At 50.2% G+C, this 23,434-nt stretch overlaps 1 protein-coding gene across 1 annotated transcript in view; it reads right to left on the bottom strand.

Moving 5' to 3' along the window:
* The window catches only part of LOC115205003 (voltage-dependent T-type calcium channel subunit alpha-1I), a gene marked incomplete in the record, with an annotated part of 276,994 nt that extends 253,816 nt beyond the window's left edge, over positions 1 to 23,178 (bottom strand). The window contains 1 exon segment of the mRNA XM_029770574.1: positions 22,902 to 23,178.
* Positions 23,179 to 23,434: the final 256 nt, after the last annotated feature.

Raw genomic sequence — 23,434 nt, 5'->3', positions numbered from 1 at the left:
GCAGGACTACTCAACTCTTACCCTACAAGGTATCCATGGCCTAAAACTGTCCAGTATTCCCCTAGAGCAGGGCTACTCAACTCTTACCCTACAAGGTCCGGAGCCTGCTGCTTTTCTGTTCTACCTAATAATTCATTGCACCGACCTGGTGTCCCAGGTCTAAATCAGTCCCTGATTGCAGGGCAACAATGACAAAACGTGGTGGAACTGGCTTCCAGGTCCAGAGATGAGAGTGAGGGGCCTAGAGACTAACTCCACCTACCTTATCAATCTAAATCATCTATCCACATCCACTCTGTGTGTTTACCCACCAAACCTCCAAACCGCTCTACTTTACAACTCAATCCATCTTCTGTTCAACTGATGGCACAAGTCCTCTAGGGCTCCTCTGATTATTCACAGGGTCTGTGTCCCAAATGGCACCCTATTCCATACAGTGTACTTCTTTTGACCCGAGCCCAATTGGTTTCCCTATGGGTTCTGGTCAAAAGTAGCACACTATATAGGGTTCCGTTTAAGATGCAGCCAGAAGAGTCATCTCTCCTGTTGTTGCAGGCTTCAGTCTTCTGTAGTCTAATGCGTTTTTATGTCCTACTGACATTTCAGTGACATGACAGGCCTGTCAGTCATTATTAACTGTTAATCACTGGAACCCAATGGGACATGACATAGAATGTTATAAAAAACTGATAGGTTAGGATTAAGTCCATTTTTAAATATATAGATGTCTGTCTACCAATCAGCTAGATCCCCAGCTTAGCAGTTGTAAAAGTAAAGGAGGCAAGAAAAGGAGTCCAAAAGAGTATTAGGACACTGCAGATCAGGTGTCTATCTACCTGTCAGTGAGAGATGACCTGGCTTTGTGAGAGATGACCTGGCTTTGTGAGAGATGACCTGGCTTTGTGAGAGATCACCTGGCTTTGTGAGAGATCACCTGGCTTTGTGAGAGATCACCTGGCTTTGTGAGAGATCACCTGGCTTTGCAGTCATGAAGTTAAGGAGAGGAGGAAAGAAGTCCATTAAAAGTATTGGGACAATTCTGGACAGAGACAGAGACACAGAGAAAGACAGAGAGAAACAGAGAGAGAAACAGAGAGAGAGAGACAGAGACAGAGAGAGAGACAGAGAGAAACAGAGAGAGACAGAGAGAGAGACAGAGACAGAGACAGAGACAGAGAGAAACACAGAGAGAGAGAGACAGAGAGAGAGACAGAGACAGAGACAGAGAGAAACAGAGAGAGAGAGAGAGACAGAGAGAGAGACAGACAGAGAGACAGAGAGAGAGACAGAGAGAGAGACAGAGAGAGAGAGACACAGAGACACAGGGAGACAGAGAGAGAGACATAGTCGGAGAGACAGAGACATAGAGTCAGAGACAGAGAGACAACAGAGAGAGAGAGAGGCATACAGAGAATGACAGAGACAGAGGCAGACAGAGACAGAGAGAGACAAAGACAGAGAGAGACAGAGACAGGGGCAGACAGAGACAGAGAGAGAGACAGAGAGAGAGACAGAGAGAGAGACAGAGGCAGACAGAGACAGAGAGAGAGACAGAGAGAGAGAGAGACAGAGACAGGGGCAGACAGAGACAGAGAGAGAGACAGAGAGAGAGAGAGACAGAGACAGGGGCAGACAGAGACAGAGAGAGAGACAGAGAGAGAGAGAGAGACAGAGGCAGACAGAGAGAGTCTGAGTGCAGCTGGCTTTGAGCCAGAAACCGTTTTGTTTTACATCCGCTTCTTCTCTTCAACTCTTCCCCTCTTCTCTCCCTCCTCTCCTCTCCTCATCCCCCTTCTCTCCCTCCTCTCCTCTCCTCATCCCCCTTCTCTCCCTCCTCTCCTCTCCTCATCCCCCTTCTCTCCCTCCTGTCCTCTCCCCCCTTCCCTACCTCCTCTCCTCCATCCCCCTGGCACCAGCCTTTAATTTACAAGCAACACACACCATTACCTGACGCAGTGTTTGTGTGTGTGTGTGTGTGTGTGTGTGTGTGTGTGTGTGTGTGTGTGTGTGTGTGTGTGTGTGTGTGTGTGTGTGTGTGTGTGTGTGTAATGGGGGGTCAAATCCATTTCACACACTCACACAGTACACTAAAGAGGTCCCTAGTCCTGACATCGGTAAGGGAGGGAGGCTGCAGCGAACAAAAACGACATACTGATAGACAAGCTTGTTTTCAGCCACACACACCGCAAACACAAGCAGCACACACACACACCGCAAACACAAGCAGCACACACACACAATGCAAACACACGCAGCACACACACACAATGCAAACACACGCAGCACACACACACAATGCAAACACACGCAGCACACATACAGCACACACACACAATGCAAACACACGCAGCACACATACAGCACACACACACAATGCAAACACACGCAGCACACATACAGCACACACACCGCAAACACATGCAGAACACACATAGCACACACACACACACCGCAAACACACGCAGCACACACACACACAATGCAAACACACGCAGCACACACACCGAGCACACATACAGTACACACACCGCAAACACACGCAGCACACACATAGCACACACACACACCGCAAACACACACAGCACACACCGCAAACACACACAGTACACACACACCGCAAACACACGCAGCACACACACACACACCACAAACACACGCAGCACACACACACACACTGCAAACACACGCAGCACACACCGCAAACACATACAGCACACACACACACACACCGCAAACACATGCAGCACACACACACACACACCGCAAACACACGCAGCACACACCGCAAACACACACAGCACACACACACACCGCAAACACACACAGCACACATACAGCACACACCGCAAACACACACAGCACACATACACACCGCAAACACACGCAGCACACACACACCGCAAACACACGCAGCACACACACACACAGCAAGCACGCACAGCACACACAAACACACACACAGCAAACACACACAGCACACACACACACCGCAAACACACGCAGCACACATACAGCACACACACACACCGCAAACACACGCAGCCCACACACACACTGTACAGCTGTAACATAATAATTTAGCACACTCTTTATCCAACGTGACTTACAGGTAGATAAATAAAATGTTATGTTTTAATAAAAATGTTATATTCCCGGTGTAAAACTAAGCTGTCCATTTTTTATAAAGGCTGCACCTGACACAGTAGGCTCCCTCTGCCATGCTCTCTGTGTCGGCACTGTGTCTCCCAATGACATATCTCACAACTGTCTTGTCACCTGTCAGCACTGTCACCACCATGGGTCCCTGTTCCATCTCTATGACACTGAAGTCACGTTCAGTGAGCCATCTAAACTGACACCAGATGTTCTGGGAACCTGTTGGTGTCACAGCACCAGTGATGAGATACCGCTGGTGCCATACCGCTGAGTTTAACTAGACTTAAACTAAATCCATGGTACTTAGAAGCACTGAGTTCTTGATTTAATTCCCTGCATGGGTCTTATCTCCTGAATACTTTATATTGTATACAGAATATCATACTAATTGTGAGAGCCTCCTTGTCAGGAAATTAGAATTCTGGGCTATAATAGGGCTTAAAAGCAGCAAGAAGAAGTGAGAGTAAGCCATAACAGGGCAACATAACACAAAGACTAGAGTAAACAGAGTCCACAGCAGCCCTGTACCAGCCCTCCTTCAGTGTATTAGATATACATATCATTATGTTGGCAGTACCTTGATAGGTAGTCAGAACCAACACAGTAGGATGTTAATAGGGACTGGCTACAACACACACCTGAGCACTCTGTGTGATAACACCCGGGTAATAATCCCTGTGAGCACTGGGAACCACACAGAGAGCTGAGGAGTGTGGGTAAATATAGGGAATTATGATGACTAGAGTAGACAAACAGGCCATTATGACCAGAGGAGGTGACAGAGAGCGGGGAGAGGTGACACACACATGGTGACACACACAGACACACTGACACACACACAGAATCAGGAGATGAGATGTGTGACTGATATCTATGCTGCTACGCTACAATCAGTTATCTCACATATCCTCATTGTGAGATATGACATCTGATTTAAAAATATAGATATTTAAACCTGTATTTAACTAGGCAAATATGTTGCATTCAAGTCTTTTGTGAAACGTAATTAATTGCAGAATTGGCAGAAACTTCTGCCGTTATTCATTGCACAACCCAACAGACCTGTGTATCATTTCAAATACTACAGCTGGCCTTGATTGAGCTTGTCTGGTACTTGGAACCAACAAAGTAGCAGCCAAACTCCACACCTGGCCATGTTGGCCTCCAGGCAGGCTAAAGCCAAACTCCACACCTGCCTATGTTGGACTCCAGGCAGGCTAAAGCCGAACTCCACACCTGCCCATGTTGGCCTCCAGGCAGGCTAAAGCCAAACTCCACACCTGCCCATGTTGGCCTCCAGGCAGGCTAAAGCCAAACTCCACACCTGCCCTAGTTGGCCTCCAGGCAGGCTGAAGCCAAACTCCACACCTGCCCATGTTGGCCTCCAGGCAGGCTAAAGCAAAACTCCACACCTTGCCACTGTTGGCCTCCTGACAGGCTATAGCAAAACTCCACACCTTGCCCATGTTGGCCTCCAGGCAGGCTAAAGGAAAACCACACCTTGCCATGTTGGCCTCCAGGCAGGCTATAACAAAACTCCACACCTTGCCACTGTTGGCCTCCAGACAGGCTAAAGCAAAACTCCACACCTTGCCACTGTTGGCCTCCAGGCAGGCTAAAGGAAAACTCCACACCTTGCCACTGTTGGCCTCCAGGCAGGCTATAGCAAAACTCCACACCTTGCCATGTTGGCCTCCAGGCAGGCTAAAGACAAACTCCACACCTTGCCATGTTGGCCTCCAGGCAGGCTAAAGCAAAACTCCACACCTTGCCATGTTGGCCTCCAGGCAGGCTAAAGCAAAACTCCACACCTACCATGTTGGCCTCCAGGCAGGCTAAAGCCAAACTCCACACCTTGCCATGTTGGCCTCCAGGCAGGCTAAAGCCAAACTCCACACCTGCCCATGTTGGCCTCCAGACAGGCTATAGCAAAACTCCATACCTTGACCATGTTGGCCTCCAGGCAGGCTAAAAGAAAACTCCACACCTTGCCACTGTTGGCCTCCAGACAGGCTATAGCAAAACTCCACACCTTGACCATGTTGGCCTCCAGGCAGGCTATAACAAAACTCCACACCTGCCCATGTTGGCCTCCAGGCAGGCTACAACAAAACTCCACACCTTGCGACTGTTGGCCTCCAGACAGGCTATAGCAAAACTCCATACCTTGACCATGTTGGCCTCCAGGCAGGGTAAAGGAAAACTCCACACCTTGCCACTGTTGGCCTCCAGACAGGCTAAAGCAAAACTCCACAACTGCCCATGTTGGCCTCCAGGCAGGCTAAAGGAAAACTCCACACCTTGCCACTGTTGGCCTCAAGGCAGGCTAAAGACAAACTCCACACCTTGCCATGTTGGCCTCCAGGTGCGCTAAAGCAAAACTCCACACCTTGCCATGTTGGCCTCCAGGCAGGCTAAAGCAAAACTCCACACCTGCCCATGTTGGCCTCCAGGCAGGCTAAAGGAAAACTCCACACCTTGCCACTGTTGGCCTCCAGGCAGGCTATAGCAAAACTCCACACCTTGCCATGTTGGCCTCCAGGCAGGCTAAAGCAAAACTCCACACCTTGCCACTGTTGGCCTCCAGGCAGGCTAAAGGAAAACTCCACACCTTGCCACTGTTGGCCTCCAGACAGGCTATAGCAAAACTCCACACCTTGACCATGTTGGCCTCCAGGCAGGCTATAACAAAACTCCACACCTTGCCATGTTGGCCTCCAGGCAGGCTAAAGCAAAACTCCACACCTTGCCATGTTGGCCTCCAGGCAGGCTACAGCAAAACTCCACACCTGCCCATGTTGGCCTCCAGGCAGGCTAAAGCCAAACTCCACACCTTGCCATGTTGGCGTCCAGGCAGGCTAAAGCCAAACTCCACACCTGCCCATGTTGGCCTCCAGGCAGGCTAAAGGAAAAATCCATACCTTGCCATGTTGGCCTCCAGGCAGGCTATAACAAAACTCCACACCTTGACCATGTTGGCCTCCAGGCAGGCTAAAGGAAAACTCCATACCTTGCCATGTTGGCCTCCAGGCAGGCTATAACAAAACTCCACACCTTGACCATGTAGGCCTCCAGGCAGGCTAAAGGAAAACTCCATACCTTGCCATGTTGGCCTCCAGGCAGGCTAAAGCAAAACTCCACACCTGCCCATGTTGGCCTCCAGGCAGGCTATAGCAAAACTCCACACCTTGACCATGTTGGCCTCCAGGCAGGCTAAAGGAAAACTCCATACTTTGCCATGTTGGCCTCCAGGCAGGCTATAACAAAACTCCACACCTTGAACATGTTGGCCTCCAGGCAGGCTAAAGGAAAACTCCATACCTTGCCATGTTGGCCTCCAGGCAGGCTAAAGCAAAACTCCACACCTGCCCATGTTGGCCTCCAGGCAGGCTAAAGGAAAACTCCACACCTTGCCACTGTTGGCCTCCAGGCAGGCTAAAGGAAAACTCCACACCTTGCCAATGTTGGCCTCCAGGCAGGCTATAGCAAAACTCCACACCTTGCCATGTTGGCCTCCAGGCAGTCTAAAGCAAAACTCCACACATGCCCATGTTGGCCTCCAGGCAGGCTAAAGGGAAACTCCACACCTTGCCATGTTGGCCTCCAGGCAGGCTATAACAAAACTCCACACCTTGCCATGTTGGCCTCCAGGCAGGCTAAAGGAAAACACCATACCTTGCCTTGTTGGCCTCCAGGCAGGCTATAGCAAAACTCCACACCTTGACCATGTTGGCCTCCAGGCAGGCTAAAGGAAAACTCCACACCTTGCCACTGTTGGCCTCCAGACAGGCTATAGCAAAACTCCACACCTTGACCATGTTGGCCTCCAGGCAGGCTAAAGGAAAACTCCATACCTTGCCATGTTGGCCTCCAGACAGGCTATAGCAAAACTCCACACCTTGACCATGTTGGCCTCCAAGCAGGCTATAACAAAACTCCACACCTTGCCATGTTGGCCTCCAGGCAGGCTAAAGCAAAACTCCACACCTTGCCATGTTGGCCTCCAGGCAGGCTAAAGCAAAACTCCACACCTGCCCATGTTGGCCTCCAGGCAGGCTAAAGCCAAACTCCACACCTTGCCATGTTGGCCTCCAGGCAGGCTAAAGCCAAACTCCACACCTGCCCATGTTGGCCTCCAGGCAGGCTAAAGCAAAACTCCACACATGCCCATGTTGGCCTCCAGGCAGGCTAAAGCGAAACTCCACACCTTGCCATGTTGGCCTCCAGGCAGGCTATAACAAAACTCCACACCTTGCCATGTTGGCCTCCAGGCAGGCTAAAGGAAAACTCCATACCTTGCCATGTTGGCCTCCAGGCAGGCTATAGCAAAACTCCACACCTTGACCATGATGGCCTCCAGGCAGGCTAAAGGAAAACTCCACACCTTGCCACTGTTGGCCTCCAGGCAGGCTAAAGGAAAACTCCACACCTTGCCACTGTTGGCCTCCAGACAGGCTATAGCAAAACTCCACACCTTGACCATGTTGGCCTCCAGGCAGGCTAAAGGAAAAATCCATACCTTGCCATGTTGGCCTCCAGACAGGCTATAGCAAAACTCCACACCTTGACCATGTTGGCCTCCAGGCAGGCTATAACAAAACTCCACACCTTGCCATGTTGGCCTCCAGGCAGGCTAAAGCAAAACTCCACACCTGCCCATGTTGGCCTCCAGGTAGGTTAAAGCCAAACTCCACACCTTGCCATGTTGGCCTCCAGGCAGGCTAAAGCCAAACTCCACACCTGCCCATGTTGGCCTCCAGGCAGGCTAAAGGAAAACTCCATACCTTGCCATGTTGGCCTCCAGGCAGGCTATAACAACACTCCACACCTTGACCATGTCGGCCTCCAGGCAGGCTAAAGGAAAACTCCATACCTTGCCATGTTGGCCTCCAGGCAGGCTATAACAAAACTCCACACCTTGACCATGTAGGCCTCCAGGCAGGCTAAAGGAAAACTCCATACCTTGCCATGTTGGCCTCCAGGCAGGCTAAAGCAAAACTCCACACCTGCCCATGTTGGCCTCCAGGCAGGCAATAGCAAAACTCCACACCTTGACGATGTTGGCCTCCAGGCAGGCTAAAGGAAAACTCCATACCTTGCCATGTTGGCCTCCAGGCAGGCTATAACAAAACTCCACACCTTGAACATGTTGGCCTCCAGGCAGGCTAAAGGAAAACTCCATACCTTGCCATGTTGGCCTCCAGGCAGGCTAAAGCAAAACTCCACACCTGCCCATGTTGGCCTCCAGGCAGGCTAAAGGAAAACTCCACACCTTGCCACTGTTGGCCTCCAGGCAGGCTAAAGGAAAACTCCACACCTTGCCAATGTTGGCCTCAAGGCAGGCTATAGCAAAACTCCACACCTTGCCATGTTGGCCTCCAGGCAGGCTAAAGCAAAACTCCACACATGCCCATGTTGGCCTCCAGGCAGGCTAAAGCGAAACTCCACACCTTGCCATGTTGGCCTCCAGGCAGGCTATAACAAAATTCCACACCTTGCCATGTTGGCCTCCAGGCAGGCTAAAGGAAAACTCCATACCTTGCCATGTTGGCCTCCAGGCAGGCTATAGCAAAACTCCACACCTTGACCATGTTGGCCTCCAGGCAGGCTAAAGGAAAACTCCACACCTTGCCACTGTTGGCCTCCAGGCAGGCTAAAGGAAAACTCCACACCTTGCCATGTTGGCCTCCAGGCAGGCTATAACAAAACTCCACACCTTGCGACTGTTGGCCTCCAGACAGGCTAAAGCAAAACTCCACACCTGCCCATGTTGGCCTCCAGGCAGGCTAAAGGAAAATTCCACACCTTGCCACTGTTTGCCTCCAGGCAGGCTATAGCCAAACTCCACACCTTGCCAAGTTGGCCTCCAGGCAAGCTATAACAAAACTCCACACCTTGCGACTGTTGGCCTCCAGACAGGCTAAAGCAAATCTCCACACCTGCCCATGTTGGCCTCCAGGCAGGCTAAAGGAAAACCACACCTTGCCATGTTGGCCTCCAGGCAGGCTATAACAAAACTCCACACCTTGCCACTGTTGGCCTCCAGACAGGCTAAAGCAAAACTCCACACCTTGCCACTGTTGGCCTCCAGGCAGGCTAAAGGAAAACTCCACACCTTGCCACTGTTGGCCTCCAGGCAGGCTATAGCAAAACTCCACACCTTGCCATGTTGGCCTCCAGGCAGGCTAAAGACAAACTCCACACCTTGCCATGTTGGCCTCCAGGCAGGCTAAAGCAAAACTCCACACCTTGCCATGTTGGCCTCCAGGCAGGCTAAAGCAAAACTCCACACCTACCATGTTGGCCTCCAGGCAGGCTAAAGCCAAACTCCACACCTTGCCATGTTGGCCTCCAGGCAGGCTAAAGCCAAACTCCACACCTGCCCATGTTGGCCTCCAGACAGGCTATAGCAAAACTCCATACCTTGACCATGTTGGCCTCCAGGCAGGCTAAAAGAAAACTCCACACCTTGCCACTGTTGGCCTCCAGACAGGCTATAGCAAAACTCCACACCTTGACCATGTTGGCCTCCAGGCAGGCTATAACAAAACTCCACACCTGCCCATGTTGGCCTCCAGGCAGGCTACAACAAAACTCCACACCTTGCGACTGTTGGCCTCCAGACAGGCTATAGCAAAACTCCATACCTTGACCATGTTGGCCTCCAGGCAGGCTAAAGGAAAACTCCACACCTTGCCACTGTTGGCCTCCAGACAGGCTAAAGCAAAACTCCACAACTGCCCATGTTGGCCTCCAGGCAGGCTAAAGGAAAACTCCACACCTTGCCACTGTTGGCCTCAAGGCAGGCTAAAGACAAACTCCACACCTTGCCATGTTGGCCTCCAGGTGCGCTAAAGCAAAACTCCACACCTTGCCATGTTGGCCTCCAGGCAGGCTAAAGCAAAACTCCACACCTGCCCATGTTGGCCTCCAGGCAGGCTAAAGGAAAACTCCACACCTTGCCACTGTTGGCCTCCAGGCAGGCTATAGCAAAACTCCACACCTTGCCATGTTGGCCTCCAGGCAGGCTAAAGCAAAACTCCACACCTTGCCACTGTTGGCCTCCAGGCAGGCTAAAGGAAAACTCCACACCTTGCCACTGTTGGCCTCCAGACAGGCTATAGCAAAACTCCACACCTTGACCATGTTGGCCTCCAGGCAGGCTATAACAAAACTCCACACCTTGCCATGTTGGCCTCCAAGCAGGCTAAAGCAAAACTCCACACCTTGCCATGTTGGCCTCCAGGCAGGCTACAGCAAAACTCCACACCTGCCCATGTTGGCCTCCAGGCAGGCTAAAGCCAAACTCCACACCTTGCCATGTTGGCGTCCAGGCAGGCTAAAGCCAAACTCCACACCTGCCCATGTTGGCCTCCAGGCAGGCTAAAGGAAAAATCCATACCTTGCCATGTTGGCCTCCAGGCAGGCTATAACAAAACTCCACACCTTGACCATGTTGGCCTCCAGGCAGGCTAAAGGAAAACTCCATACCTTGCCATGTTGGCCTCCAGGCAGGCTATAACAAAACTCCACACCTTGACCATGTAGGCCTCCAGGCAGGCTAAAGGAAAACTCCATACCTTGCCATGTTGGCCTCCAGGCAGGCTAAAGCAAAACTCCACACCTGCCCATGTTGGCCTCCAGGCAGGCTATAGCAAAACTCCACACCTTGACCATGTTGGCCTCCAGGCAGGCTAAAGGAAAACTCCATACTTTGCCATGTTGGCCTCCAGGCAGGCTATAACAAAACTCCACACCTTGAACATGTTGGCCTCCAGGCAGGCTAAAGGAAAACTCCATACCTTGCCATGTTGGCCTCCAGGCAGGCTAAAGCAAAACTCCACACCTGCCCATGTTGGCCTCCAGGCAGGCTAAAGGAAAACTCCACACCTTGCCACTGTTGGCCTCCAGGCAGGCTAAAGGAAAACTCCACACCTTGCCAATGTTGGCCTCCAGGCAGGCTATAGCAAAACTCCACACCTTGCCATGTTGGCCTCCAGGCAGTCTAAAGCAAAACTCCACACATGCCCATGTTGGCCTCCAGGCAGGCTAAAGGGAAACTCCACACCTTGCCATGTTGGCCTCCAGGCAGGCTATAACAAAACTCCACACCTTGCCATGTTGGCCTCCAGGCAGGCTAAAGGAAAACACCATACCTTGCCTTGTTGGCCTCCAGGCAGGCTATAGCAAAACTCCACACCTTGACCATGTTGGCCTCCAGGCAGGCTAAAGGAAAACTCCACACCTTGCCACTGTTGGCCTCCAGACAGGCTATAGCAAAACTCCACACCTTGACCATGTTGGCCTCCAGGCAGGCTAAAGGAAAACTCCATACCTTGCCATGTTGGCCTCCAGACAGGCTATAGCAAAACTCCACACCTTGACCATGTTGGCCTCCAAGCAGGCTATAACAAAACTCCACACCTTGCCATGTTGGCCTCCAGGCAGGCTAAAGCAAAACTCCACACCTTGCCATGTTGGCCTCCAGGCAGGCTAAAGCAAAACTCCACACCTGCCCATGTTGGCCTCCAGGCAGGCTAAAGCCAAACTCCACACCTTGCCATGTTGGCCTCCAGGCAGGCTAAAGCCAAACTCCACACCTGCCCATGTTGGCCTCCAGGCAGGCTAAAGCAAAACTCCACACATGCCCATGTTGGCCTCCAGGCAGGCTAAAGCGAAACTCCACACCTTGCCATGTTGGCCTCCAGGCAGGCTATAACAAAACTCCACACCTTGCCATGTTGGCCTCCAGGCAGGCTAAAGGAAAACTCCATACCTTGCCATGTTGGCCTCCAGGCAGGCTATAGCAAAACTCCACACCTTGACCATGATGGCCTCCAGGCAGGCTAAAGGAAAACTCCACACCTTGCCACTGTTGGCCTCCAGGCAGGCTAAAGGAAAACTCCACACCTTGCCACTGTTGGCCTCCAGACAGGCTATAGCAAAACTCCACACCTTGACCATGTTGGCCTCCAGGCAGGCTAAAGGAAAACTCCATACCTTGCCATGTTGGCCTCCAGGCAGGCTATAACAACACTCCACACCTTGACCATGTCGGCCTCCAGGCAGGCTAAAGGAAAACTCCATACCTTGCCATGTTGGCCTCCAGGCAGGCTATAACAAAACTCCACACCTTGACCATGTAGGCCTCCAGGCAGGCTAAAGGAAAACTCCATACCTTGCCATGTTGGCCTCCAGGCAGGCTAAAGCAAAACTCCACATCTGCCCATGTTGGCCTCCAGGCAGGCAATAGCAAAACTCCACACCTTGACGATGTTGGCCTCCAGGCAGGCTAAAGGAAAACTCCATACCTTGCCATGTTGGCCTCCAGGCAGGCTATAACAAAACTCCACACCTTGAACATGTTGGCCTCCAGGCAGGCTAAAGGAAAACTCCATACCTTGCCATGTTGGCCTCCAGGCAGGCTAAAGCAAAACTCCACACCTGCCCATGTTGGCCTCCAGGCAGGCTAAAGGAAAACTCCACACCTTGCCACTGTTGGCCTCCAGGCAGGCTAAAGGAAAACTCCACACCTTGCCAATGTTGGCCTCAAGGCAGGCTATAGCAAAACTCCACACCTTGCCATGTTGGCCTCCAGGCAGGCTAAAGCAAAACTCCACACATGCCCATGTTGGCCTCCAGGCAGGCTAAAGCGAAACTCCACACCTTGCCATGTTGGCCTCCAGGCAGGCTATAACAAAATTCCACACCTTGCCATGTTGGCCTCCAGGCAGGCTAAAGTAAAACTCCATACCTTGCCATGTTGGCCTCCAGGCAGGCTATAGCAAAACTCCACACCTTGACCATGTTGGCCTCCAGGCAGGCTAAAGGAAAACTCCACACCTTGCCACTGTTGGCCTCCAGGCAGGCTAAAGGAAAACTCCACACCTTGCCATGTTGGCCTCCAGGCAGGCTATAACAAAACTCCACACCTTGCGACTGTTGGCCTCCAGACAGGCTAAAGCAAAACTCCACACCTGCCCATGTTGGCCTCCAGGCAGGCTAAAGGAAAATTCCACACCTTGCCACTGTTTGCCTCCAGGCAGGCTATAGCCAAACTCCACACCTTGCCATGTTGGCCTCCAGGCAAGCTATAACAAAACTCCACACCTTGCGACTGTTGGCCTCCAGACAGGCTAAAGCAAATCTCCACACCTGCCCATGTTGGCCTCCAGGCAGGCTAAAGGAAAATTCCACACCTTGCCACTGTTTGCCTCCAGGCAGGCTATAGCCAAACTCCACACCTTGCCATGTTGGCCTCCAGGCAAGGTATAGCCAAACTCCACACCTTGCCATGTTGGCCTCCAGGCATGCTAAAGCAAAACTCCACACCTGCCCATGTTGGCCTCCAGGCAGGCTAAAGCCAAACTCCACACCTTGACATGTTGGCCTCCAGGCAGGCTAAAGCCAAACTCCACACCTGCCCATGTTGGCCTCCAGGCAGGCTAAAGGAAAACTCCATACCTTGCCATGTTGGCCTCCAGGCAGGCTATAACAAAACTCCACACCTTGACCATGTTGGCCTCCAGGCAGGCTAAAGGAAAACTCCATACCTTGCCATGTTGGCCTCCATGCAGGCTATAACAAAACTCCACACCTTGCGACTGTTGGCCTCCAGACAGGCTAAAGCAAAACTCCACACCTGCCCATGTTGGCCTCCAGGCAGGCTAAAGGAAAATTCCACACCTTGCCACTGTTTGCCTCCAGGCAGGCTATAGCCAAACTCCACACCTTGCCATGTTGGCCTCCAGGCAAGGTATAGCCAAACTCCACACCTTGCCATGTTGGCCTCCAGGCATGCTAAAGCAAAACTCCACACCTGCCCATGTTGGCCTCCAGGCAGGCTAAAGCCAAACTCCACACCTTGACATGTTGGCCTCCAGGCAGGCTAAAGCCAAACTCCACACCTGCCCATGTTGGCCTCCAGGCAGGCTAAAGGAAAACTCCATACCTTGCCATGTTGGCCTCCAGGCAGGCTATAACAAAACTCCACACCTTGACCATGTTGGCCTCCAGGCAGGCTAAAGGAAAACTCCATACCTTGCCATGTTGGCCTCCAGGCAGGCTATAACAAAACTCCACACCTTGACCATGTAGGCCTCCAGGCAGGCTAAAGGAAAACTCCATACCTTGCCATGTTGGCCGTCAGGCAGGCTAAAGCAAAACTCCACACCTGCCCATGTTGGCCTCCAGGCAGGCTATAGCAAAACTCCACACCTTGACCATGTTGGCCTCCAGGCAGGCTAAAGGAAAACTCCATACCTTGCCATGTTGGCCTCCAGGCAGGCTATAACAAAACTCTACACCTTGAACATGTTGGCCTCCAGGCATGCTAAAGGAAAACTCCATACCTTGCCATGTTGGCCTCCAGGCAGGCTAAAGCAAAACTCCACACCTGCCCATGTTGGCCTCCAGGCAGGCTAAAGGAAAACTCCACACCTTGCCACTGTTGGCCTCCAGGCAGGCTAAAGGAAAACTCCACACCTTGCCAATGTTGGCCTCCAGGCAGGCTATAGCAAAACTCCACACCTTGCCATGTTGGCCTCCAGGCAGGCTATAACAAAACTCTACACCTTGAACATGTTGGCCTCCAGGCAGGCTAAAGGAAAACTCCATACCTTGCCATGTTGGCCTCCAGGCAGGCTAAAGCAAAACTCCACACCTGCCCATGTTGGCCTCCAGGCAGGCTAAAGGAAAACTCCACACCTTGCCACTGTTGGCCTCCAGGCAGGCTAAAGGAAAACTCCACACCTTGCCAATGTTGGCCTCCAGGCAGGCTAAAGGAAAACTCCACACCTTGCCACTGTTGGCCTCCAGGCAGGCTAAAGGAAAACTCCACACCTTGCCAATGTTGGCCTCCAGGCAGGCTATAGCAAAACTCCACACCTTGCCATGTTGGCCTCCAGGCAGGCTAAAGCGAAACTCCACACCGTGCCATGTTGGCCTCCAGGCAGGCTATAACAAAACTCCACACCTTGCCATGTTGGCCTCCAGGCAGGCTAAAGGAAAACTCCATACCTTGCCATGTTTGCCTCCAGGCAGGCTATAGCAAAACTCCACACCTTGACCATGTTGGCCTCCAGGCAGGCTAAAGGAAAACTCCACACCTTGCCACTGTTGGCCTCCAGGCAGGCTAAAGGAAAACTCCACACCTTGCCACTGTTGGCCTCCAGACAGGCTATAACAAAACTCCACACCTTGACCATCTTGGCCTCCAGGCAGGCTAAAGGAAAACTCCATACCTTGCCATGTTGGCCTCCAGACAGGCTATAGCAAAACTCCACACCTTGACCATGTTGGCCTCCAGGCAGGCTATAGCAAAACTCCACACCTTGACCATGTTGGCCTCCAGGCAGGCTAAAGGAAAACTCCATACCTTGCCATGTTGGCCTCCAGGCAGGCTATAACAAAACTCTACACCTTGAACATGTTGGCCTCCAGGCATGCTAAAGGAAAACTCCATACCTTGCCATGTTGGCCTCCAGGCAGGCTAAAGCAAAACTCCACACCTGCCCATGTTGGCCTCCAGGCAGGCTAAAGGAAAACTCCACACCTTGCCACTGTTGGCCTCCAGGCAGGCTAAAGGAAAACTCCACACCTTGCCAATGTTGGCCTCCAGGCAGGCTATAGCAAAACTCCACACCTTGCCATGTTGGCCTCCAGGCAGGCTATAACAAAACTCTACACCTTGAACATGTTGGCCTCCAGGCAGGCTAAAGGAAAACTCCATACCTTGCCATGTTGGCCTCCAGGCAGGCTAAAGCAAAACTCCACACCTGCCCATGTTGGCCTCCAGGCAGGCTAAAGGAAAACTCCACACCTTGCCACTGTTGGCCTCCAGGCAGGCTAAAGGAAAACTCCACACCTTGCCAATGTTGGCCTCCAGGCAGGCTAAAGGAAAACTCCACACCTTGCCACTGTTGGCCTCCAGGCAGGCTAAAGGAAAACTCCACACCTTGCCAATGTTGGCCTCCAGGCAGGCTATAGCAAAACTCCACACCTTGCCATGTTGGCCTCCAGGCAGGCTAAAGCGAAACTCCACACCGTGCCATGTTGGCCTCCAGGCAGGCTATAACAAAACTCCACACCTTGCCATGTTGGCCTCCAGGCAGGCTAAAGGAAAACTCCACACCTTGACCATGTTGGCCTCCAGGCAGGCTAAAGGAAAACTCCACACCTTGCCACTGTTGGCCTCCAGGCAGGCTAAAGGAAAACTCCACACCTTGCCACTGTTGGCCTCCAGACAGGCTATAACAAAACTCCACACCTTGACCATGTTGGCCTCCAGGCAGGCTAAAGGAAAACTCCATACCTTGCCATGTTGGCCTCCAGACAGGCTATAGCAAAACTCCACACCTTGACCATGTTGGCCTCCAGGCAGGCTATAACAAAACTCCACACCTTGCCATGTTGGTCTCCAGGCAGGCTAAAGCAAAACTCCGCACTTTGCCATGTTGGCCTCCAGGCAGGCTAAAGCAAAACTCCACACCTGCCCATGTTGGCCTCCAGGCAGGCTAAAGCCAAACTCCACACCTTGCCATGTTGGCCTCCAGGCAGGCTAAAGCCAAACTCCACACCTGCCCATGTTGGCCTCCAGGCAGGCTAAAGGAAAACTCCATACCTTGCCATGTTGGCCTCCAGGCAGGCTATAACAAAACTCCACACCTTGACCATGTTGGCCTCCAGGCAGGCTAAAGGAAAACTCCATACCTTGCCATGTTGGCCTCCAGGCAGGCTATAACAAAACTCCACACCTTGACCATGTAGGCCTCCAGGCAGGCTAAAGGAAAACTCCATACCTTGCCATGTTGGCCTCCAGGCAGGCTAAAGCAAAACTCCACACCTGCCCATGTTGGCCTCCAGGCAGGCTATAGCAAAACTCCACACCTTGACCATGTTGGCCTCCAGGCAGGCTAAAGGAAAACTCCATACCTTGCCATGTTGGCCTCCAGGCAGGCTAAAGCAAAACTCCACACCTTGAACATGTTGGCCTCCAGGCAGGCTAAAGGAAAACTCCACACCTTGCCAATGTTGGCCTCCAGGCAGGCTATAGCAAAACTCCATACCTTGCCATGTTGGCCTCCAGGCAGGCTAAAGCAAAACTCCACACATGCCCATGTTGGCCTCCAGGCAGGCTAAAGCGAAACTCCACACCTTGCCATGTTGGCCTCCAGGCAGGCTAAAGGAAAACTCCATACCTTGCCATGTTGGCCTCCAGGCAGGCTATAGCAAATCTCCACACCTTGACCATGTTGGCCTCCAGGCAGGCTAAAGGAAAACTCCCCACCTTGCCACTGTTGGCCTCCAGGCAGGCTAAAGGAAAACTCCATACCTTGCCATGTTGGCCTCCAGGCAGGCTATAACAAAACTCCACACCTTGCGACTGTTGGCCTCCAGACAGGCTAAAGCAAAACTCCACACCTGCCCATGTTGGCCTCCAGGCAGGCTAAAGGAAAACTCCACACCTTGCCACTGTTTGCCTCCAGGCCGGCTATAGCCAAACTCCACACCTTGCCATGTTGGCCTCCAGGCAAGGTATAGCCAAACTCCACACCTTGCCATGTTGGCCTCCAGGCATGCTAAAGCAAAACTCCACACCTGCCCATGTTGGCCTCCAGGCAGGCTAAAGCCAATCTCCACACCTTGCCATGTTGGCCTCCAGGCAGGCTAAAGGAAAACTCCACACCTTGCCACTGTTGGCCTCCAGGCAGGCTAAAGGAAAACTCCATACCTTGACCATGTTGGCCTCCAGGCAGGTGATAGAATAATTTGTATGTTTAAGATAATGACTAAAGTTTTCCACCCTGAAACCATGTAATTGTATGAAATGTGTTAGATTCATAATCCAATAATGTGTGTGACTAGGCCATTGTGTTACTATTTCGCAATATGAGCTGGGTATAGTTGAGACATTCAAGGACAACTGAACTGTCGACTTGTGATAACGGTGAAACTAATAACTGGAAAGAGGCCTCCCCACCCTAGGGAGGAGAATTTTTTTTTGAAATGGCTATGCTTGCAGAAGATGATTAAACATGTTGCAGATATGTGATAAACAATGTATGTGAACTTTGGAAAAATACAGCCCACCTAAAGAGAGGTGGAGTTTCTACTGATGTGAGTTAATTTGTGTGTGTGCTATAAAAACATTGTGTTCTCATTTTGAAGACAGAGCGCTCTCTGAATAAAGTATTGATCTATTGCAGAATCTGACACTTTGTATAATTCTTCATTAACCAGAGCCTTACAACCTCTGGGAATTGGTCAAAGCTTGAGTGATAGTTGAGTTCAACCATTGAGATAGCAAAATTCTCGTGACAGCAGGCTATAGCAAAACTCCACATCTGCCCATGTTGGCCTCCAGGCAGGCTAAAGCCAAACTCCACACCTTGCCATGTTGGCCTCCAGGCAGGCTAAAGGAAAACTCCACACCTTGCCATGTTGGCCTCCAGGCAGGCTAAAGCAAATGCTTAAAGTACTTGAAAGATAGTATGAAGCCATGCTGGTCTGCAACACAAGAACAGCATTCCGTTGCATTAAACTACTGTAGCACGTCGTCTAATAGCATCTGGCCTTAATGGAGAGACGAGTCAGAAGACACACTCACTCGTACTGTTCTGTTTAGCCTTCCAGCCATATGATACAGCCCATTAACACCAACATTAGATTAACCACAGGCCCCCCCCCCCCCCCCCCCCCCCACACACACACACACACACACACACACACACACACACACACACACACACACACAGACATACATACACACTGGTCGTGACTCAGCAGCTTAGCCTGGTGGTAGATTGTGAGTGAGTCATGTTTCTTCCAGGAGAGGAGACTGGATGGTAAGGGGCTGTAAGGACACCTGGCTGGACACAGAGAGCCCTTCCGTGGCCTCTAATACTCCCACCTCAGCCTCTCCCTCCCAGTTCTGGAGGACTGGTGTAGAGTCCTCTAGATAGCTCCTCAGTTACCTCTTCTTCACCCTCTCTCTTCCTCTGTGTCATTCTCTCTCCCTCTCTGTATTTTATTCTCTCTCTGTCGTTCTCCCTCCTCTCTCTCCTCCTCCTCCACTCGTCACAATATTTCCCTTTGCTTTGTTCTCCATCTCATAATATCGACAGCTGCCTCCGCGGTGCCTCAGAGCCTCTCTCTCCCTCCCTCCCTCGCCGTCTCCATGGTTCTCTCGTTGTATGCACGCTCAATCTTTGCCTTCACAGGGCTCTGTCAAGGCTCTCTCTGGCCCACCCTCTCTCTCCAGAAGCAGAGTGTTCCGTTTAACTGAGTAAATCAGTAGCATTTCCCTCGCTGCTGCCACCACCACTCCATCTCTCTCTCCCTGTATTTCTTCCTTCCTTCCTCCCTAACCTTCCACCTCTTTTTCTCCCTCTCCGTCTCCCCCCTTATGTCTCCTTCAATCCCCTCTTCCATCCCTCTTTCTCCCTCCCTCTCTTTCTCAATCTCATCCTCTCTCGCTCCCTACCTTTTCCTCCTTCCATCCCTCTCCTCTCTCCCTTTCCTTCCATCCATCCATTTCTCTCCCTCCCTTCATCCCTCCCTTTCCCTCTCTCTCCCTCTCTGACAGTGCCACAAACCATCACTTTTAGTCTATTGTGAGTGAGCTGCACAAAGCAGTCCAAATGCCCTGTCTGGTCCCCTGTAGAGCAGAGCATTATGACTTCTCCCACTGTGGAGACACAGCCAGTTTGGGGTCATATACACACAAGACTATCTGCAGAGGACCAATTGTAACATGTGTGTGTGTGTGTGTGTGTGTGTGTGTGTGTGTGTGTGTGTGTGTGTGTGTGTGTGTGTGTGTGTGTGTGTGTGTGTGTGTGTGTGTGTGTGTGTGTGTGTGTGTGTGTGTGTGTGTGTGTGTGTGTGACAGATAAACATAATTCTAAGCTCTATACTGTTTCCTCCTCCCACTTTCCTTAATGTGTTACTTGTTCACTTTCTTTCTCATAGCGCCCCATTGCTATCCCAACAGAACAATACAATGGCATATAGGAATGGAAACAATCACACATGCTATATTCAATGCTTAACACTACGATTGCCTGCCAGTTGCATTGTGTAACACCAGCCTGAGGTGAGACTTCCCATTCAGAAGGTTAATATAGGCTGATTCATAAAAGATTATTGACAAAACTGCACTTTTAAACAACGCACACATCAAGGCCAGGCACAGACAGACCCCTTACGAATAAAAAAAACATGAATTTCACATGTGAGCACGTAAAGTGTTCCAAAAACACGTTTTCACACATTTTCACTTTAAATTTCATATGAAAATGTGATTTTTCTGTAACTGACACAAACACATTTGCACCTCTGGGGCCCTACAGGGCAGGTATCAGTCATTGGGCTTATTTAGTGTTTGCTTTAGGGGTCAGATTTCAGGTAACACAATTACACCCTGCGCCAGCCTGCCTCCTAGACACTTTATTATACACAGGCCTTATAGAGCACAGCCTTGGTCAAGCTGTGAGGTCTGGGGTTATCCTAAGTCAAAAGGGGACCACCACACTCTCTCAGCAGCTTGGCTGCTGGGTAAAATCCGCCCACTGAGACACAGGTGTAATTGGTCCGCACTGTGGCTAACTTGTATACAGCTAGACCAGGAAAGCCATCTCTGATTGGCAGATGAGTGGCAACCCTGATTAGAAGCACCTGCTGCTCATCGGTTGTTCCCTATAAATGCTGTTTTGAATTAAAAGAAAATTGTACCTACACACTGTAGAAGGCTGCAAAGCCAAAACGTCTGTGTACACTATCCCTGATGCAGTGAAAATAATACAAAAATCAGAAAATGAAGTAAGCTTTATGCAACATCTTTTTGAGTGCTGACCCAGTACACCTTTTGTTATTCTAGGTCAGGATGTGAGGTCTGGGGTTATTCTCATTCACTAGAATAGGTCTATAGGAGACCAGGGCCCGTATTCATGTCTCAGAGTAGGAGTGCTGATCTAGGATCAGGTCCCCATGTCCATTCAATATAATCTAAAAGGCTAAACTGATCCTAGACCACCACCCCTATACTCTAAGAAGTTTTATGTATATGAGCCCTGAACTAGGATAATAACAGTATATCTAAAAGTCTGTTTGAAAGCATTGCTGTTATAGATGCATGCTTTCTGTCAAATAGCCTAAATAGGGAAAGGGTCAGTTGTACAACTGAAAGCATTCAACTGAAATGTGTCTGCCGCATTTAACCCAGCCGCTCTGAATGTGTTACATATTAACACTGAAATTCATTGAACAAGCTAATCATCATCATCTATATCGTTGACATCACCATCAACATGATCTGTCAAATCCAGCTAAAGTGCAACTGAATCGATGATTCCTTTCAGTTTTAAAGTTCAAACCAGCTGAGAGGTGAGAAAATCTACACATCAATAACGAGCCACATAGGCCTGCATCAAGTGTTGCTTGCCATGACGGCTGTTGTGTTGTGTGGCTGCTTTGTCTGTGTCAGACACGGTGGCCGGAGATGGACATCTGAACTTTAGGTCGGACCGGGAAACGGGGAACAGGGAGGCATATCCGACAATGCGGAGGTGTCGCTCTTGATGGAGCGTTAGAACAGCTGATATCCCTCATGCGCTGATTGCTTGGTGGCTGCTGCAGCAGGGACAAAGTGTGGTGCGTGCAGAGAAACAGCTGTAAACACAGCACAATAACTGTTTCCCATTTCAGCACCATGGACAGCGCTTTAGACGAATGCAAGGTAACGCCTTAGAAAGTGAGTATACATCTAACCACAGGAAATCTTCAGAGCAACACGGACTTATATAGGAAATGTTCAGTAGCATGCCCATTAAAATAAACCTATCTTGAACATACACCTGATACCAGACTAAGGTAAACTAACTAGCCTGGTATAAAAAACTATCTTCTCATGTTATCAATTCAGGCCAGAGTTTTACACGATGACACATTAATTGTTGATCAAGTGTGGCCAATGCCCCCATCCATCTTCTTGTGGCGTTGTTTCTAAAGGTGAGCTCTTGTGAGAAAAATAGCTCTGATTGGCCTCCTTAAACCCACCACCCCGGTTTGGAGCCACTACAATCTAATAGCCTATTATCTCGGAAGGATGCATAAACATGACCATGCGTGAGTTCATTGCTGTATAAGGCAGACGTCATCAGATTATATCATTACTTGTAGTCTGATGGCTATTAAGAGTAGGCCGACATTGGAAATAGTTAAGTGATCCATTTCAGCAGGCTACCCATTGGTTATGATATATTTATATAAGCCAAATGTTGAGGATTTGGATAAAGGCGTTGGGAAGGAATTGACAGCCTAATATTTATATTTGTTTTTTATTTTATGCACTTTGATAGTATTCTGTATAATGAAAAGCGCTTTACAAATGTAATACATTATTATTTTATTAATAGCCTAGGTGCTTTCATCCTAGTCGATATTCTTTGTTTTTTCCGATGTGCATTTTCAATTGTAATCGGAATATTTAATTATTGTTTCTGAGCCACACAGTTAAACGAAATAGACTATCTACAATAAATATGTTCTTATTGTATACAGCACGCAGCCTATAGCTAATATTACAGTGCTCTTTTCAGCTTTCTAATTCCCATGTTCCCATCCATACATAAGCGATTGCGCTATTCTCTTTCCGCCGACATGCAAATGGTTGAGATGCGTGTAATATGAGAATTCTGTGCGTATCGACATAACCAATCACAAGAGTCTGAAGTATTGTGGAAACTTACCTTGGCTGACATCAAAAAGGTGTGTCCAGGCTCACTGAACAATAGCGGCGTCTGGCGATTCGCTTGTCAAAATGACCCGAGAGGAAAAATCAATATCCACGAGTCAAAAAACGTCTTAATGTTTCCAGACGCATTATTCCGTTTAATTCAAGATGTATGATCAATATTTAGATGGTAAGCTACACAACGGATGTATTGCGGAGGAATTGCCCAAATAACTTAGGAACCGAAATACGGTTTAGCTGGTTCGAGAGGAGCTCTGTAGCCTTGGCAACTCTGAGTGTGAGCTGGGCTCGAGCGGGCTGCAAGATTCACATTTCGACAGAGCAAGCAAAAGGTGTTTTCTTTCCGCACTCCGGTTGGATGTTAATTCCACCTCACCAACTGTTGTATACCAAGTTGGTAAAAAAGTAGGAATACCAGTTGGAAATTTGCAACCCAAAAACATCCGAAACGTTATTACAGAGTTTGAATTCCATTTAGGAGATCAGTTGGGAACATTTCATTTTTCCTCCGTCACGTCAGACGCATTG

The sequence above is a fragment of the Salmo trutta genome, chromosome 1, assembly GCF_901001165.1.
Source record: "Salmo trutta chromosome 1, fSalTru1.1, whole genome shotgun sequence".
NCBI classification, from domain to species: Eukaryota; Metazoa; Chordata; class Actinopteri; order Salmoniformes; family Salmonidae; genus Salmo; species Salmo trutta.
This window is presented reverse-complemented; position numbering and strand designations above follow the sequence as displayed.